Genomic DNA, 20,335 nt, shown 5'->3' on the forward strand with positions numbered 1-20,335 from the left:
AAGATTGGAAAAAGAAGGAAAAATAACAATGTTTGGCATTTATGTACCTGACTTTTTCCTTTCAAGTTTTCTTTCTTGATAGGGTCAGGTTGTTTTTAGACTGACAAGAGATAATCCAGAGGCAGACTTTTCAGAAGAAATGGCTTCATCTAGCTTGGGGAATAGCTGTAGGGGGAGCGGGAGGAAGGGTGGAGGGGCAGAAATGTGGTGGATGAAGGCAGGCAGCCCCCTTGAAATATTTTAAAAGCCACCAGAAGAAAGGTGTCCAGGTCTCTTGTGTGCGTCAGCCCCTTGCTTTCTTATGACAGATCATTCCCCCAGCCCCTGAGATGGACTCCAACTCAACATGGGTCACACTCAGAGCACAGCTCAGAGGGGGCAAAAGCATTTAGGGGAGCTGCCCTGAATGCCCCTAACCCCTTGCTTTCTGCCCCAGAGTCCTGGGGAGCTGCCATTTATTCTTTACTAAGTGTTCTCATTTGAGGTCCCCGAGCAACACTCCTGACTGGGTGAGACAGGCCAGACAACGTCAAAGAAAGATGGTAAACAGGAGAGATGAACCAGTATGGAGTATCTACTCACAAGTTCAACCTGGGCCTTACAGAGCCCCATAGGAGGGATTAACTGTGGGTAAGAGCAGGGACAGTCCATGTAGAATCTCCCTAGTCCTCCATGGGGTTGTTTGACTTGATCACTTGACCTCTAGTATATTAAGCAGAGGCCTACTTGGTTAGGGTGCATTAGTCAAATATGGGACACAGACTGGGAGTCTTCTCCAGCAGAAATGGACTCCTCCTTGACCACTGCCTGGCCCTCCAGCATCTCTGAAAGGGACAAGCATCTCAATGGCCCTAGCTGTCTGGCTTGGAGGTGTGTGTGGTAGCGGTAGGGGGTGGATGTAGTTTTTAATCTTCCTCCCCTGATGAGACAACTGACCATCCTACATTAGTCAGCTCCTCCCCCAGACAAAGGGCTGAGGTGAGAGACTCCCAGATGGGATAGCTCTTCCAGGATCCTTTATTAGAAAGCCAGAGTTCCCCAGCAGGCATTATGACATTTTCAGTCCTCAACTTGCTTTCATTCAGGGAGCACAAGACCTTCTGAAGCAAAACTAGACAATGGGTGCTTAATAATTCACTAGCGTTGCACATAAAATATCTCATTATTCCAATTAATAGCAAGGCACCCATAACACATTTATTGCACAGGCACTTTCTAAGATCATTTTATGCCTGCCTGAGAAAACACACCTGCCCTAATGAGCTCTATCCAGCAAAATGGCCTGAACGTTGTTGGGTCAAAGTGGTTGTTATTTGAACCCACTTTAGGGATGTGTTTGCATCTGAGGGGGTAACTTGTTTTCTAAAAAATTAAGACAGAATTACACCACTGGGACCAAGCAGCCCAGCTCTGGACCCTATAACTTGGGGAAGAGAACATACTTCTCCTACCCATTTTTCAGTGAAGCACAAAGTGTAGGGACACTTAATTGCCATTAATAGAAAACCCAACTCAAAATGGCTGGGAGCTAGATGCTTGCCATCCCAAAATGGCTGGGAGCAGTTGCAGGCACAACATCCAGGAGTGTTAATGACCATCTCCTCCCTGGAGTAGGAGATGAGAAACCTTCCCCTGAAGCACCCCCAACAGACTTATATCTCATTGGCCAGGATCAGGTCACATGTCCATGCCTAAGCCAGTCACCAGCAAAAGGAATGAGACCATGATTGGCTTGAGCCAATCAGGAACCACCTTCTGAAGCTAAGCATGGTTCCCATCTGAAGCAGGGAGCTGGGGAGGGGGGCAGTTTTTTTGTTTTGTTTTGTAGTCTTTTAATTTTTTTTATTCTTGAGAGAGAGAGACAGAGAGAGACAGAGACAGAGAAAGAGCATGAGAGGGGGAGGGGCAGAGAGAGAGGGAGACACAGAATCCAAAGCAGGTCCAGGCTCTGAGCTGTCAGCACAGAGATGGAAGCGAGGCTCAAACACCTGAGCCAAAGTGGGACGCTTAAGGGACTAAGCTACCCAAGAGCCCCGGAGGGGAGGATGTTTGAATTAAATCAGGTTTGTTAGTGAGGGAGAAGCTACACTCCAGCTGAGATGGCCAACCCCAAGAGCTGGCAGATGGCAGGGACCAAATGCATACATCCATTTCTGTTTAAGTGGCTTGCCAGAGGGCTCAGGGCTCTAAGTGGAAGAGCTGGAACTCAAACTCACAAAGAGGCAAGAGTGCATGCAGAAGATACGCTGGGCTTGTTCAGGTGTCTGCCAGGCCAGCCCCCATAAAGAAGGGCCCTCCTTCTCTGGGGAACTGGCTATTTTGTCATCCCGAAGGTGAGGGCCACTGCAATAGCTTTCTGGGGCAGGGGACCCTCCCCTCCGCGATATGAAACCACAAGTCCCACCTCTGCCAACATCCAGCCGGCCCAGCTATCACACCACAGCTGTGTTTTTCCACCTCTCCTGCACAAAATAACTGCAAAAAGTCTGACGGTTTTTCCTCCGTCCACATTTGATTTATGGCTACAATTACAAGCTTTCCTTCACTCTGTCTGCATGCCAACAGATATCTTTTGCAAGTCAGCAGTGCTGCCATCCCAGCTCCCCTCTGGAGTCCCCAGCATGAGTACTGCAGGGGACCCTTCCCTCCGCATTCTGAGATACCAGGCCCTTCCAACACACCCCCTCTTGCCACCCCTGCCCATAATTGTCTGGGTGCCAGCTGCCTGGAGTGTATCAGAGTCAGGTGAGAAGCCGAATGATCTCTTTCAACAGAGACTCTGAAAGATAGGAGAGGCTACTCTCTCCACCCAACATCTACCTGGGATGTCTCAGGAGGCCCTGTCTGCAGCCAAGGCGGGGGGGATGGGTGCCTACCTCCCCAATAAGATCTTTACCATATGCTTCAGAGGGTTCTCATCCCTAAGAACAGACAAACCTCTGGGCCAGCCTCACTCCTGCCCTCTTTTGCTGTCCCTTCCTAAAATAACCACTCTGAAGTCAGGGTCACTAGATTTGAATCCTGACTCTATTTCTTGAACAAGTTACCTGCCTGTGTCCCAGGTTCCTTCTGTAAAATGGGGATAATGATAGGACTTACCTCATAGAGCTATACTTGGATTAAATAGGATCAGTTTTAAATCCTTAGCTTCATGTATGACATATAAGTGTTCTCTAAATGTCATTTCTCATTATGCCACTATTTATGCTTATTTTCTAACCTAGAGTAATTGTTTATTACCTCTGAGCATCTAACACCACCGGGCACAATCCAGGTTGTCCCCACATGGCATCAGTGATTCTCACAACCACCCGGGGAAGACAATGCTCCTGTCTTGCAAATGAGAACAACCCAGGCCCAAGGAGCTAGGACCAGCTCTCACAGCCAGGAAGTGAGAGAACAGAGGCTGCAGCCCAGATCCGGCAGAGCCCAGAGTTGCCACTTTTCTACTATGCCAACTGCCTTGCAATTACATTTTATCTGAGTAATATACATCTATATTTGGGGGAAGGGTAGTTTGGAGAAATTGGAGAAATCTGAGATGTGGGAAAAGAACATCACTGAATTAGGACACAAAACCACAGTTTCAGAGGTCACCAGGCATCCTGGACCGCCTCTAAGAAAAGAAGGCAGGCACTGCAGAACCTTGTGCCCTCCTTGTGTCTGTGCCTACCTGATTCTCCATAGTGAGCCCAGAAAAGTTGGCAAAAAGAGAATGGCCTCCAGGATCACCACATGGAAGCAGTCTGAAGGAAAAAAAAAAAGCCAGGCATGTTAGGGCAGGGAGGTACAGGTGTGGCCCTTGGCCCAAAGAGGAAAAAGTTCTCCTTCTCCCTTCCCATTGCCCTCCTAAGCTAAATCAAGGATGTCGTTTGGGCAAATGTGCTAGTGGGTGGGGTCCCTGTGCTTGTTTAAAAAACTTGGTACACTTTCAGGCCAAGCCAGAACAGTGCTGAGCTGGGGGCTCAGTCCGGAGAGGAAAGGCCCATGGATGGCTCTCCCTTAAAACAGATGTGCCCTCACTCCTCACTTGTGGCAAGTAGCCCTAGACAGCTCTTTTCCTTCATCCTCTTCTTCCCTCGGCCCCACCTGCTCCATTCAGACAAGGTGAGAGTGAATCTGTTCTAGGAAGGCCACCTGGGCCACACGGGCCACACGGGCCACACAGGCCCACACGCCAGGGCCCCCACTGCTTCTGTGCTGGCCTCTGTTCACCTGAGACTTGGGGGTGGCATTAGGGGGTAAAGGGCCTTGGGTCCAGGGCTCTGAGGTCTGGGAAGAAGGTCATTTGGTGTGGCTGCCCAGGTTTGGGGTCAAAGCTCCAGCCAGCAACAAGGCATCCTATTACTTTGCTTTACCTTTTTCTCCGAGGGGCTGGGAGGCTGGGAAAGATTTGAGTACTTCTGAGTCCTCTGATCTAATATCCATCTCATGGCCATCTCAGCCTCTCCATGACATCTAGAGTGGGTAGTGGTAGCTATACTGCAAAAAGAAAAAAAAGAGAAAAGGGAGGTCGGCTGTGTCCTTGAGCCTCTGGAGATAAAAAGCCTCTGTCTTTGGCCCTTGGGAGTTTGCAGCTGAAAAGCCCATGCACTTCTTGACATGTGGTCCCCATCCCCAACAGCATTTAACTTAGCAGTAGGGAGACAAGGCCAAGGAGGCTGGAGACAGATGACCAGGATCGGGGAGCTGAGCAATGGAGAGGTGGAGAGAGAGAGTGTGTCTTATGCCCTGTGGAGCTAAAAAGCACCTGGACTTAGATCAGACCCTTTCCTGTCCTAGAACACCAGCTCTCGCGACAACAGGGTGACTCTGACAAAGCACCTGGGGTGTCACACTGAAGACCAGAGCATGACTTTAGACCTTCGGTCTTTATGGTAAGGATGTGATTGCCAAGGCCAATGTCCAGCTGGCCTGTGGGAATGGGGATGCAGATTTGGAAGGAGAGGCTAGACCTGCAGTGATGGGTGCCTACATGAAGATGGGGTGGACAGGGCTCTGGAGAGAGGAGGGGAGGCCTCGGGGAACACAGTGTTCTCAGGAAACAGCAGTTCCTGTTGTTAAACCCTGGCTCCTCGCCTCCAACAAACTTCCTGATTCTGAACCGCATGACCTCAGTGCTGGCCCCTTCCCTGTGCAGACCATGAGGGGGACTCGCCTCTGTGAAGACCTGTTGGCACTGGGCTGCAGGATGCCCACCCTGACTCCCTGGGGGGCAGACACTATGTTTCCTTTGCGCAGATTCATGGGAGGGGAGGGACAGAGCCCAAGCCCCGGGCTACTCCTCAGAGGGGCTGGCTTGCTTTTCAAGTGGCACAGTTCCCCAGACTGGGATCACAGGGACCTGTCTTCTTATCCCACCTGAGTCACTCACTACCTGGATGTGCTAGAGAAGGGTCTGTATTTCTTGGGACCTCAGTTTCCTTGCATGTAAACAAGAATGTTGGATCCCAGGACCCCTTTCAACTTCAAGGTTCCAGAATTTCACTTTGGAACCAGTTGGTGCTACATTAATACTTGTTGCATATTCCTACATTGGTTTACATTTGGGTGTCCTATAAACTCCCATGGTAAGAAAGGGCAGCTTTTCTCCCTTGGCAAGTCAGATCTTCCTGGAGAAAGGCCTGTGCTTTCCTAATGGGGGCTGACTCTCCTTCTGCCTCTGAATTAAATTCAACTCAGTAAACATTTCCTGAGCCATGCCATGTGCCTAGCTTTGTGCTGGGCATTACTGACCTCAAGGAACTTCCCTCCAGGAATTCTTAGTCTAGTAGGGGAGACGGACAAAAAAAAAAACCTCACTGAGATAAGGATCAGAGAGTAAGTCAGGGAGGAAAACAATTTCCTGGGTCAGGGAGGTCAGGGAAAGTTTCACGGAGGAGACAGTTCCTAAACTGGGTTTTGAAGGATGGATAGGAGTTCCAACAGGCAAACCAAAGCACATAAATCAAAAGCAGGTCTGTCTCCAGGACATGGCTTCTGCCCACTGACTGGGGCTCACTTTTATTTGCTTGTATATGAAATGGGGCCTGCATTTGCTGTCAGTTTAACCCTGTCCCCCACTCCCAGCCCCTCCCTTCCTCTCCCACAACCCCACTCTCACCGCTGCCCTTGGGCCCATGCCCTGCCCAACCCTCAGACTCCCACAACCCATGTGTCCGGCTGGCCTCCTGTGCCAGGAGCCCCCACAGCACCCAGCCTGAGTGTGGCAGCATCTGCCATGAGCTAAAGACTTGCTGCTCCAGGGGAAATGCTCCAGGAGATCAGTTCATGTTGGGGCTGGAACAGGCCTGAGAGAGTCGAACTGTCAGGCTCAGAATCCAACTGCCCCCTCCTGCCCTGTGACTTCCGGCAAGTCCTGCCCCCTCTCTGTGCCTGTCTTCCCATCTGTATAATGGCAGCGCTGTAATGAGGACTTCCAGCTGCAAGGTACGGAGAGCAGAGCTGAGGGCTGGGTAACAGTGGGTGGCTATTATTATCATTGGACGCATTAGTGCTTCCTTATGATGCCTGGGCATGCAGTCCTGCCCTTGGGGCCCACCAGGGGGTCTGTGCAGGGGTGAAGACCATCCCCCTTCCCAGCAGATGCAAAGCCAGCCTTCCCTACTCACCCCCCCCCCCCCCAGGGCACGTCCCATGCTGACTGGATGAGATAAGGTAGGGGACGGTTTTGGGGGCACAGGCACCACTCTGAGGAAGAGTCAAATAGCTCTTTGCTATAAACATACAGTTCTAGGGATGGGGGTGGGGTGCCCAAGCCTGGCCCTTGTGTCTGGTCCACTGCCCTGTCCCTGGAACCTGGTGTCTGTTCCCCAGGCTAACCCCTCTCCCCGCCCCAGCCCTACCTTCTCCATTGCCAGCCACATCAGCAGCCCCTCAGAGGTTTGTAAGCCTACTTCTGGGTAGAGGGGCAGGGACACCCCTGGGCTGAGGCTGAGGAGGCTGGCCTTCTGCCCCGGGCCAGGCCGCCATGTTCTCCATTGTCTTCCCTTCTGCGCTCCCTGTTCACTACAAGTTCAGTCTCCCACCATGGGGTTCATCGGTCGATATATAGGATTTCTATCCCCAGTATCCTAACTTTGTTCCGTCCCTTCCCACCCCTGGACACAATACTGAGCCGCTTCCATCAAACTTTGCCCCAGGAGGTGCTGTGCCCTATTTCTCTTTGCCAATTCTCTGGGCTCCTATCCGTCCCTATTCTGCCCACCCTCCTTCACCACAGGGGTCTGCCACCTTTCCTTTATTCCTCACTCGCGCTGTGGCTCCTGTTTTCTCCCCAGATGCTGGCCCTGAAGGAGACTATGTGTTCCCAGAGTATTGGCCCTGGGTGACCATGTTTAAGGGAGGGAGAGGTCCAGTCTTTAGACCACTCCTGGGGTCTTGACATCAAACCAAGGTGCCTGTACATAGGCCCTGGTTTTTGAATTATCTATAATTAATGTTGTTTTTTGTTATTTAGCACTTTCTCATCAAAGGGCTCACTTCTTACTTGAGACTACCTGGCAGTTAGATAAGGCTGGGTCTCCTTCCAAATCTGCTGTCTCAGGCTGCTCCCTCTGATCTCATCCTCCTTTTGTCTAGATCAGTAGGTCTGAAGATAGATTGTCCTTCAAGGCTAACCTCGGATCTCGCCCCCTCTAGGAAGACTTCCCTGATTCCTGCCATGGTGTTGCCACCCTTCTCAGAATTCCTGGGGCAAATAGAATCTGTACCGGAAATCTGTTGTAAGCCATGTCCTCTGATTGTGGGTAGAAGTCACTGGGACTGTCCTCAGGGACAGCTCTGGCTCTCTCTCCTTCTGGACACTTGGGAAGGGTGTACATCTCCACCCACCTGAATCCAGGTGGGGTCATGTGACTTGCTATGTGAGTGGAAATGACAGGTGTCACTTCCAGCAAGGTAGTTTTAAACTCAGTATGTGCTTTTCCATGACAATTGTCAAAGTTCCCAATAATGGCTGCCTGAGTCCCTGTCTGACAAAAGACTGAGCCCCTACAGACCTGTGATGACGTGTAATTGCGGGCAAAAAATAAACCTTTGTTGTTTTAAGCCACTGAGATTTTTAGAGCTATTTGTTACTGGAGCATAACCTAGCCCATCTTAACCGGTATACTGTGTGAACGGCCAAGATGTCCCACGTGACCATTCTGAGATACAGAATAGGTTCATGGTTCCTTATAATTTTCATTCAAATTATAAAAACTTTTGATCCTTAAATCTACTGGTGGCTGTGCTCACCGAAGCCACTGGCTGGTCAGTGGGTCCTCCAAGGTACATAGGGGACGCTCTCCAAAGTCACTGTAGGCCATGGGCTTCATGCCAGGCTGGACGTGAACACCTGGTTCTGAAATCCTTTCGCCACACGGACATCAGTTGAGGGCACGCTCATCCCTCTTGGTCCAGTGGGCAAGCCCACTACTTTGGTCCCCTGTCTGTACAATGACTTCTATCCCAGAGATACCTTGGTCCTTATGTGCTACTGGGTCTGGGTCCCAGGACTATCTGGTACACACCCTGATCTGTTTCAGTAACTTAAACCCTCAGAGAAAAGGGTTCAAGAGCAGATCTTCACTCTCCTGAAAGGCCCACAGGCTTAGTGTGCAAATTTAGCCACTGCCGCCCTGCCGCCACAGCCACCACCACTTCATCAAGCAGCTGCCAAGCCCCTTATCTCTATGACCGTGGGAGAAGGTGACACAGCTCCATGTGCCCACAGGGCTCCACTCGGGCCCAGATGGATCAAAATACTCAGGCACACCCTCTCCCAGAATGGTGGGTGGCTACTGACCTTACATGTGGGCATCCGGCTGCCCAGAACTGCGCAAGCCTGCTCTCGGATGCAGCAATGTCGTTTCTAAACGGAAACTTGTCCCCCAAATTGGCAGTCTTCCCCTGCACCTCCACCCCAGGGTAAGAATTTAAAGCCCCCCTCCCCACGGCACTCCACATGTGACTCTTGGCTCCTGGCTGCGCAGCCAGCCTGTGGCACGTCCCCATCACCCTTGAACATCACAGGGCCCACAGTGAATGTGGGATAGACACTGGTGGTGGGGAAGGAAACTGAGCCCCCGGAGCCATGCTCTCAGGCACAGCTGAAGGGACTCAGGCCACCATCAAGGACCAGAACATCCTCTCCCGCAGTCTCCAGACAGGAGCCGGCACCAGGTGAGGGTGAGGCAGAGGGGCAAAGGGGGCTGGGCCAGGGCCAGCGATGCCACTGTGCCCAAGATAGTGGTAGGACATGGCCCCAACAGTCCAGGACTCTCTGTGGCCTTTCCTTTCAACTGGAAATGTCTGCCCCCAGCCCATCTCCCCACCGCCACCACCGGGATATTCCTCCTCACCCTCCCAACACTCCAACCTCACTTTGCACAACCAGCAGATTCCTGAAAAGATGCCAGGAAATTGGGTTTTGGGAAATCATACCCTGCTCTGAATGCCCAGTGGGGAATGATGTGTTGAAATACGTCTTCTGTAAATCCTTTCATAAAGTGACACCCCCACCGCCACTCCCACAGCACAGATCAGGTGAGCTCCCCTAGGGTGCTCCTCCTCTACCTCCTAAATTAATGAGCTATTCCCCACCAGCCTCACCTGGGATGGAGGTGGAGGCCAGGCTGGGGGGATCCTCTATCTCATAGAACAGAAAGGACAAATAATGAGCCGTTTGCCCTTTGCCGGCAGGACCTCAGGCCCCGCAGCGCTGTGAGTCACTGGTGATGAGTCACCGCGCATTGTTTGTGCTGATGATCTAGGGAGGAAGCAGTCACACTGCAGAAGTTGACTTTTCTCCTCTTGCTCTGGGATGTGAGGTTACGTGTGTGCGTGCCTGTGTGTACGTGTTTGCTTGGACCCCCCTGAGTGCACGTGGGACGGGCACGTACCTGGAAAATTACGATTTCCCAACACATTTCGGATAAGAATGTCCTTCAATCACAAGCTGGTGTCTTAAAGCTAAAGCTAACAGGGCTATCGACTCTATAGGCATCAGCCTCTGGGACTGTCCCTCCATGGCACAGGGGGCATGTGGGCCCTGTTCCCTCAGCACTGCACCCACCTGGAACTGCCCTCTGCCCACCACATGTCAAACTTGTCCGTAAAGCGTGCCCCCTGCCCCTGCCCCCTGACGCAATTCACAAGGCCAGGAGTGGATGCAGGACTCGGGAAATGGGAATTGGAACGAAGAATGCAACTTCGGTCCAACTGTCCCCCTTACCAGAAGCCTAGTTGGGGTGGTGGGTGGCTGTTTTCCCCACACTGTGGGCTGGAAAGCAGAGAAAGTGGCTGCTGGAGAGTAGGAAGCAGATGCCCAGAGGAGCCGAGAAGGGAGAGGTCTTCTAAAACACACAGCCCTTCGGTGCCTCTGCCCCACACATGCTGTTCCCCTGGTCCAAGGCCCGGCCCCCACCCACATGGTGCCCTCACCCTACAAGACCAGCTCAGGGGTCACCTCCTCAGTGAGGCCTTTCCCAAGCCCCCCAAGCAGGGCACCCCCTTCTTGCTCTGGGGCACCCCTTTTCTTCCTGCTAGTCATTTTGACACCACCCCCACCCCAACTATGCTCCTTAAGGGCAAGAACTGTGGCTCCTTTATCTTTGTACACCTAGCTCAGTGCGTTGAACATAATAGGTGCTCCATAAATACTCTGATATCGATGTCCCAAGGCCAGTGTTGACCTTGACTCTCTTGGATCCCACAAATAAGTGACAAGAGCAGGTTTAACCTTGGTGTCTTCTGCCTCTAGGAAGCCTGAGTTCTTCTTGGCTTACAGGGTTGAGAGAAGCCAGTCTCCTTCAGTTGCCTCCCCCCACCCTACCCTGGGGAAACCGAGGCAGGAAGGCATCTGTTGTCTGCTCCAGGGAGCATTCTGAAGAACAGGAATGCTGCAAGCAGATGGGCTTGTCTCTGAATTGGTTGTGACAAGGTTGGCTACCAACAGCTAGTGCCCCTCGGAGCTGGCTTCAGGGAACTCCGTTTAAGGAATCAAGGGTGTCTTAAACCGAGGATAAGGGCCTTAGAAATCTCTTCCAACATTTTCTACACAAATGTAGGTAGCTACACATTTTTACAAATATGAAATCAAACTGTACATCCACTCTTTTGTAACCTGTTATTTTCACTCAGCAATAAATATATTGCAAACATTTTTGTCATGCTAATAAACCTGGATCTAAAACTTCATTTGTTGTTGGTAGTGTTTCCATCGTAAGGACACGTCAGGGTTAGATGTATACGTGCTGCTGTTGGACATTTAGCTTATCAGTCATTTTTACATTGAAAACAACACGATGAATGAATACCATTGTACACGCATCTTGACTGATAATCTCCATCAGATCAGTTACTCACAATAGCATTGATGCACTAAAGGGTAGGCATTAGGGTTTTTTTTTTTTTCAGTTTTTTGTTGCATAACAACCAACTGCTGTCCAAGAGAAGATTGTACCAGTGAAAATTTCCCTTTCCAGCAGTCTTTAAGAGCAATATTCCCTCACACCTTACCACTCCCACGTTTCTGCAAATGGTTTTCAAAGCGTCAATCAGCCATAAGAAATCAATTTTTCCCTTCTCTGCTTAAAATATGCTTCACAGCAATCAGTCACAAGAAATAAACTCTTCCCTTCCCTGCTTAAAGTATAGCTTCACAGGAGAAAATCCAAAGTCACAAGAGAGGGCGTGACACCCACTGAACAGCCTCTACCATGTACCAGGCATGAGACACGTTCACTCTCATTCAATCCCACAAAGTAGATACTATTGTTCCCGTTTGACAAATGAGCAAGTGAGGGTTCAGAGAAGTTGAGAGACTTGCCTGAAATCACATAGCCAGGATGTGGCCAGAGTCAGGCTCTGACCCCAGGTCTGAGGACAGGGTCCATGACCTCCATCCTCATGGCTCCTGGAGACATACAACGTGGCCCTAACGCATACTTTCCAACCTCATCCTCTCCTTGCCCTGGTCAAGTCCCCCTGCTTTGGCCACACTAGTCCCCTCCAAAGGGTGCATACCCTCTGTTAGCATGGGCACAGCAAGATGGTGGAATCAGGGACGATTTTTTTATTGCTTAACTATACTTTCTACCACAGCAATATTTTACTCATTTAACAAAGAAACAAAGTTTTTTAACTAAAAAAAAAAACTCATTGTCAAGATTCTCTCTTTAAGAAAAGAGTCCCCTCCAATGTCCCCAAACACACACGTGTGCATGCATACACATGCACACATGCTCACATGCTGTGACAACTTGGGGTTAGTGGGCTACAGGCTGTTGGTGGGAGGGAGTAGAGCATCTCAGAAGCATCCTGTGACTTTCCAAGGTGAGGCTGGGGGTCATGCCCACCCACAGTCAAGTCTCCCACAACAGGACAATGGCCTTTGAGGACATCCCAGAGCTACCGCTGGCCTCTCTCTCCTCTAGAGACCTGACCTCCCCCGACTCAGGCCAGCTGTCTCTGGCACAGACCCTCAACCAGCCAGGCCCTGGGGAAACAGCTGGACCCAAATGACTCCAGCGGCTGCAGCTAAATGGCCAGGCCTTCCAAAATAAGCAAAGGGAAGCTGAGGGAGCCAAGACTGCCAGCATCAACGAGGGAGTCAGCTGAGGGCAGCAAGTGAGGGACAGGGCCTGGGAACATGTTGCTCAGGGGGAGCCAGGAAAGCTGCATGGGCCTGGTCTAAGAAAAGGGTAGAAACAGGGACTTCCCCCACTCTACCCACATCCACACATGTAAACTAGAACAGTCCTTCTGGAACTCTTGCAATATATTTAAGGTTTATAGAGTAAATGCATTATATACTGGATGGATGGATGGATGGATGGATGGATGGTTGGCTGGGTGGCTAAACACAGCAATGAATGCATACATCTGGTGGATAATGAGTAAATATGTCTGCTTCCTTTGGAGGCCAGTAATACCAAGGTGAATCAAGAATCACAAAGATGTTCATACTCCTCTAGTCCTTAATCCCATTCTTGAGAATTTGCTATAAGGAAATAATTCAGAGGAAAACAACTGCTCTAACCCCCAAAGGTTGCAGCAGCATTGCTTCTAATAGAGCAAACCAGAATGGCTCAAGCAAGCAGTGACCCAGGCTAGTGAGTAAATTATGGCAAAATATTATATTATGCAGTTATTCAAATGAAAATAACTGAATAACAATGTAAGGGAACCATATTTCTGAAATAGTATTAAGAAGTAAAAATGTGTATATTTGCAGAGCCATGTTTTAAGTCAGGAGGAAAGGTATTTTGGTGGATGGAACAGCACAGGCTGGGACATTAGATCCGTATTCCAGTACACTTGCATCTCAGGCCCATCATTTAACCTCTTCTGCCCCACTTTCCATATCCCTGCAGTGGGAACAATGAGCAAATGTCTCCTGGCTGGGAGGACTGCATTAGCTTTTACATGTGCGGGTACTTTGTAAACTGTAAAGCTCATCACATGCTAGTCAAAATTATGCATCTGTGTTGAGATTAGAAGGAAAACAAAATAAATATAGTGGTGGAATTAGAACTGGAGGAAATGCAAACTGAAACAAAAATAATACAATATTTCATCCATATCAAATTTCACCAAACAAACAAAAAGTACACATAGAATATCCTCAACACCTGACGCGATTAAACCTGAACCCTGTCTTTGTTGCTCACCTTGATAAGGCAGAGCTGGGCTGGGGACAAGGCTAGAGGAATTGTGGGAGGGGCATCTGGAGATGGAGGGCTCTACAGTCCCTTGCTCCCTGGATAAGGACAGAAAAATCCAGAATCCAGATTCACTGGGCATGGGGTACCTTCGGGCGCCGGCGGTTCTGTGGATAGCAGCCCTTGGTCTGGACTGTGAGCTCAGAGAGAACAGGGCTTCCTGGAAGGTACAGAGGATGGCCCTACAATCCCCCAACAGTAGCAGCCCCAGACCCAACTTACAGCTGTTTGAAATTCAGTTCAAGGGATTTATTTGGCTGCTGCTGCAGGTAAAATTGTGTTTGTTCAAGAATAGGTCCTGCGGGAGCCGGGTGGGCGGGGACAATGGAACCCAAAGCAGCAGGCAGGTGGCTCAAAAGAACCCCCACGCAGTGGGCTCCAGGTTTTCATATTCGTGATCCCCAAGAAGTAAATGCAGTCACCTCCTTTTACAGACAAGGAAGCAGAAGCTACTCCAAACTTCTTCGATGCTGGCCCACTGGGCACAGTCTGGGGGAAGCAAGGATCAGCGGTGGGAGGAACAGTTCTCCAGGGACCCAGGTCCCGGCTGAGTCACTGGGCCCGGGGGTCCACTTTGCAGCCTCTGTTACTCACTGCCGGAGACTATGACTTAATTCCCTGTGGGCGATGCCACCAGGCACACGAGGAGATGGGAGATGACTGTGACACAGAAGCTAAAAGCCTCAATTACCCTTCATGACAGGAACATAGGACATTTTTATGAAGAGAGAAATTTTTGCCTCGTAAATCTCAGCCCGAGCTGCTGGCGACCATGGTTACATCCAGAGGCACATCCAGAGGCAGTCTCATCAAGGCGGGGGATCACCCCAGCCTCTCACCTGCTCATTAAGCCCCAGGACAGTGCTCTGGGGGAGCACTTAGGGGTCAGCCAGGATTAGGCCAGGGCAGGCATCAGGAAGGGCCAGAGTTCAGGTACATCTCTGGCTCCCAGCCTTGGCTTCTGGTGGGAAAGAGAGGGGGCGCTTTAAAAGGTCCTGCCACCGGGGTCCACCCTCAGAGATTCTGATGTAATTGGTCTGGGGGCGGGGGGGGGGGGGCGGGGAGCCTGGGCATTGGGAGCTTTAAAAGCCCTCTAGGTGATTCTGATGTACAGCCAAGGTTGAGAGCCAAATAGACCTTGCGCTGCCCTGCCAATCAATGAATCCAAGGGGAAGCTTTCAGCAAGTGCAAGCTGGTGGGAGGAACCAGAAATAGAACACAGTTTCTGCCCAGGCTCATTTACATGAAGCCATAGGGGCTGACCCTCCACCCAACAAGCAGCAGATAGCCTGGGAGGAGGGCCCTATGCAGGGTATGTATGGTACCTTGGGGCTGAACATGTTCTGGGGCTCCCACCAATGCACACCACCAATGCCCTTCCATGCTGTCATCACACACGCATATGTCCTCTCGGGCCTGCTGTCTTGCCCCTCTGCCCTTCACTAAGTGTCCTAGTACAGCAGACCCAGCTGCCCAAGGATCCCCTCTCCTTCTCCTTATGAACATTTGCTGGCCGCATCAGGCACGTAACAAGCACCAGGACTGCCGGGCAGCGGGCTAAGAAGAAGCGGGGACACAGGAGTCAACAAGGCTCCCTCAAGGACACAGAAGTCCTGATCACTTAACAAGTGGAATCCAAGCATCTGACGAACTGCCTCAGGAGGGTGCGAGAAGAGGTTGACAAGAGCCTCTAGCAACTCCCATTCTTCCAACAAAATTACAGGCAGCTTCCATACCTTTCCATGTACTCTTGAGTATTAATAAATAATCCCATACTCTGTAATAAAAAGCCTAGTTCAATCAAATATCAAAACCCCAAACTCCCACCCATTTTTAAACAGCTATCCTCTCCTCTGCCAGTCAGCTCAGGCTTGAGGCGGCTCAAGGTTCTTAGGTGTGCCTGGCATTCAACACCTCTCGGGGAAGATTCCAGGCTCAGAGAGACTCCCCATGGCTGGGGGTCCTGGGACTTGACAATGTCTCCTAAAATGACAGAACAGCATAAGCCCTGTTCTATATTTGGCTACTTACACAATATTCAAATTTCTGTGGGTTGTTGATGTTGCTTGTTTTCAAATAAGGGCATTTAAGGATATGAATTTTCATCAGAGTACATCTCATTAACATTTATTGCTGTCCCTAGCCTTCGATACTGATAAAAGTAATATATGCTTATTGGACAACAACTCATACAACTCAGAAAAGCATTCATTAATTCACTCAACAAATATTTACCCAGTGCCTTCTGTGTACCTGACATGGTTCTTGGCACTAAAGATACATCACGAAATACATTAGACACAGACCCTGCGCTCAGAGAGCCTACAGTTCATCATGGCGTCAGATAGAAACTAATAATTATGATGTCACGTGATGCAGAAAGATTAAAAAAAAAAACCCAAGCCTACCCACCATCCCAAAGCCTAGAGAATTCCATGGTTCCCATTTTAGTCCATGACTTTCTGCTATCAGCATTATTATCATACATAGCATTACATTGTGAATATTTCCCCTTACCAATGGGTATTTTTCAGCCAAATGATTTTAGTATTTCAAAATGTGAATGAATCACAAAGATCTTAGTCATAGAATCTTTAAAGCTGAAAGAGTCCTTAACAGGCTCCTATTCTGTGGGTGTGTGAAAGGGGTATAAAAATCAGGAAATGGTAGGAATGATGAATTGTAGAGGTACAGCCTTCCTGATGGCATGCACCTTGTGGGAAGGGAAGGAGGGAAGGGATGTTAAAACCCTGTGTTGGCTAGACATATCTGTTTAAGAGTCAACTCCAACCCTCCATGTGAAAAGCCACTCTCCCCCTTCCCGCCCCCGCACTGACAGATAAGGGTCCGGAGACCCAGACGACTTGTATGCCCAGGTGGCCCATGGGTGACGCAATCAGGACGGCTGATCGTGACCATCACACCGCACCAGCTCCAGAAACCAGTGGCCAGGTCTTCTCGCCTCCCTCTGGATTTCTGAAGCATGTGAGTAATTGCTTCTACCTTTTCAGCAAAACCCAAGGTTGAGGGAATCAACTTTCAAAGCTAACTTTCCCCCCTTTTAAGGGAAGACATTGTACTCCTTGGAGCTGCAAGGCTGGCCCTTTTAACACTTTCTTAATTCAAAGGCTGAATTTGGCTCGAACCCCCTTCTCTCAACTGCAGCCAACCTGCTGCCGAATTTCAAGTTGATTTAAACTTTGGAAAAGTCTGGTGCGTGTCTTTAGTTGGAAGAGGTTTTTTTTTTTTTTTCCTTCCTTTTAATCAGCTCATAAGTCAATAAGCAGCGTGGGCAATAAAGTTCATACTTGGAGAAACGAAAGACTAAATTACCATCTGCATTCACACCCAGGGTAGATGGTCTCAGCTTTCAAGAATTTAGTGTTTGTCTTGGAGAAAACTGAGAGCCTAAATGCAGCCAAGGGAAAGAGAAAGAAATGCCACTTCAGCCCTGAGCTCTGCTTCCCCTGCACACACAGGAAGGATGGTAACGGAAGCATGATAGTCAGGAACCACAGACGGGGGAGACATCTGTGCAGTCTGCTAGTTTGAAGGTTCTGAGGCGATCTCGCATTGCCCTCCACATGTTTGTGCAAGTGAACTCACCAGGGCATCTGCTGATGGCACCCTCTGTGATTGTTAGGTCATCATTTCCAAGTGATCCCCTTGAGGGTGTTTAAGTTTTCCAACCAAACTTCAAGATTTGGGCAGGAACCTTGTGGGGCTTGGGGGTTTGGGTTGTTTCAATACCACCCACCCGGAGCTCTTCACACTGGCTCTGCTGTGATGAGAAGGGGAAGATAAAAAAAGATGTCAAAAGTTGTGTTTCCTGCCTCACTGACAGGCCACATAACATGGAGCAAGTCACTTAGCTTCTGTGAGTCTCAGTTTCCCCATCTGAAAAATGGGGATAGTAGTGTCTGCCCTGTGAGGTTATGCCACATTAAATACAGCTTGTTGGGCCGCCTGGGTGGCTCAGTTGATTAAGTGTCCGACTGTGGCTAAAGTCATGATCTCAAGGTTTGTGATTTCAAACCCTGCGTCAGGCTCTGTGCTGACAGCTCGGAGCCTGAAGCCTGCTTCTGATTCTGTGTCTCCCTCTCTCTCTGCCCCTCCCCTGCTTGTGCTCTCTCTCTCCCTCTCAAAAATAAATAAACATTTAAAAATATTTAAATACAGTTTGTTAAACTGTGGAAGGTTATATAAAGTTAGTTAATATCTTTACTGTTAAATGCTAATTATCCACATGGAGACTTCAATTGTATCACGAAGAACATTCATCTCATTTCATTCTCTTCTCCACAAGATCCCAAAGAGAAAACATTATAGGAAACTTCTGAAGCAAAAGAATAAACCACAAATTGATAGAACCTAGCACTGAGCTAGAGGTTTCTCACAAAGACCCATTTATTCCACCACGAGGCTATGAGGTGAGAAATATCATTGTCCCCTTTCAGGTGGGCAGAGGCTCAGAATGATTTTCAGCGATAGCCTTCCTCAAGGTCACCCTTGAGGTCACCCAGCTAAGAAGAAGTCACATTGGTATGCTGGTAAACTCTTTGAAGGGGAAAAAAAAGAAGGCTTGACTTGCAGGGCTTTTGCCAATCGCTATGGTGTAAATACTGTCACCACGACTAATTTCACACTAACCAGTACTAGCCAGTTTCAGCACACTACTTGACCACTAGCATCTGGAAGTTTCAGTTTCATCTCCCAGTTTCAGGTAAGGATCATTTCCTGAACCGGAGACTGACCTGCCACCCATAAGCAGAAAATTCCGGGGACCAGGGAGGAACCGGGACTGGCTGAGTCACCTAGGGCTCCACCCCCACACCCACCCAACCAGATCCTGTGGGGCAGCACCTGAAAACATGTGTTCTGCACACAGACCTGTTATGTGCACTGGAGTTTGGGTACCACCCAGCCCTCAGCTGCCAAGAAGGTTATCAGGCCAGTCACCCCAAAGGCCCCCTCCCACGCCCGTCTCCCACACACAGCGGGAGCCCAGGTATCTGAGGAGAGAGAAGACAGCTTCCCCAGCGACCCATACTAAGATTCTGGTCTCGGTGTCCACGTGGGGGCTGGATCATGGTGGTGAACTCGTAGCTCTGTCTTTATAATTATCTGTTTTCACCACATCTAGGATTCCACTTGATTACAAGCCTCACCATTATTTCATTTACCACCAAGAAAAAAAAAGTGTTGCAAATTATTTTAAAATATGAAAAAGTACATTTTAGAATCAGTGAAATATCTATGCAGTGTATGTACATTCACATACACATTTGACTTCACAACAGTTCATTAAATAGTCTGCCCTTTGGGGCGCCTGGGTGGCTCAGTAGGTTAAACATCCAACTCTTGATTCCCGCTCAGGTCATGATCTCATGGTTCATGAGTTTGAGCTTCAAGTCGGGCTCTATGCTGACAGTGCAGAGCCGACTTGGGATTCTCTCTCTCTCTCTCTCTCTCTCTCTCTGCCCCTCCCCCATTCACACAGGCATGCTCCCTTTCTCTCTCTCAAAAAAAGTCTGTTCTTTGAGAGAAAGGCTGGGTCTCACTCATCTTTATTTTGTCCTCTGTGATCCATCAGGCTTGGTTGAATAAATGCCTACCAGCATATCATTATACACAATTTCTTGATCACTTATCAATAAATGCCCCAGGCTCTGCACCAAGCACAGTACCTTTAATCTCAGCAACAATCCTATGAAATAGACACCAGATTCTTGCCACTTTACATAGGAGATCAATGAGACTCTGGGAGGCCACATAACTCGTAACAATCCCACCTGCAAATGAAACCCCAGGTCTGAGACTCCTGACCCCATTCACAATACCAGCTCCTCAAAGATGTTCAAAAATGTTCACTGAACTGAACTGCAGAGTGCTTCCACCTTAGTCTTTTGCTCAAGGCTGGACAATAAACCAGATTGATTTCTCGTTGGTGCTTAGGTTGTAGAAGGACGAATACCATTTTTAAAAGCAAAGTTTTCTCACTTCTGTTGGGGTTTCAGCTTTCTTAGACTTTGTGAAGAGAAACAGGCGGGCGGATTTTCTGAGCTTTGGTAACGTCTGGAGGGCTTGCTGGAATCAGACCTTTAGGTTGTAAACTCCAGGGCGCAGGCACTGAGAAAGTTCTCCCCCACCAAATCTCCCTTGGGATTTGGTTCTTGCAATCTACCCTGTTTTCCAAACCCAGGTTGTGTCCCATCAGTTCCCATGCCTCTCCACCCCCACCCCCACACTGCTACAACCTGGGGGTGGCCTTGCCTCCCTGCAGAGCCATCCTAATGAGTGTGGGAAAATCCCTGTGCTCTTCCACTCAGCTGCAACCAGGTGGGGATTTTTCAGAAGGCATTTGTATTAGGAGAAGAAAGCACAATAGCACAGAAGACGAAAAAGCTTAGATTGCTTCACCAAGGTGTAGACACACACTGCTTTGGCTGGCTCAGAGTTTACTGGGTCCACAGCATCACCACTGCCCTTCCTCTTTCCGGACATCACTTCCATTGTTTGTGGCTAGCTTACTAATGCCTTTCTCCAAAGTAGTTCAGTCCAGGTGGGTTTTATTCTTTTCAGGTCCTTAATTTCCTTTTTTTTCTTTTTTAAAGATTTTATTTTTAAGT

At 49.3% G+C, this 20,335-nt stretch overlaps 1 protein-coding gene across 1 annotated transcript in view; it reads right to left on the reverse strand.

Annotated features, from left to right (window-relative positions):
• The window catches only part of MCFD2 (multiple coagulation factor deficiency 2, ER cargo receptor complex subunit), an 84,881-nt gene that overhangs the window by 15,972 nt on the left and 48,574 nt on the right, over nucleotides 1-20,335 (reverse strand). The window contains exons 5-7 of the transcript XR_006200660.1: nucleotides 17,313-17,487; nucleotides 4,359-4,482; nucleotides 3,674-3,746 (exon numbers count right to left, since the gene is read on the reverse strand). The gene's annotated coding sequence lies outside the window, so the exon portion shown is untranslated. The remainder of the gene's footprint in view (nucleotides 1-3,673; nucleotides 3,747-4,358; nucleotides 4,483-17,312; nucleotides 17,488-20,335) is intronic.

Source organism: Panthera leo, chromosome A3 (genome assembly GCF_018350215.1).
Source record: "Panthera leo isolate Ple1 chromosome A3, P.leo_Ple1_pat1.1, whole genome shotgun sequence".
NCBI lineage: Eukaryota > Metazoa > Chordata > Mammalia > Carnivora > Felidae > Panthera > Panthera leo.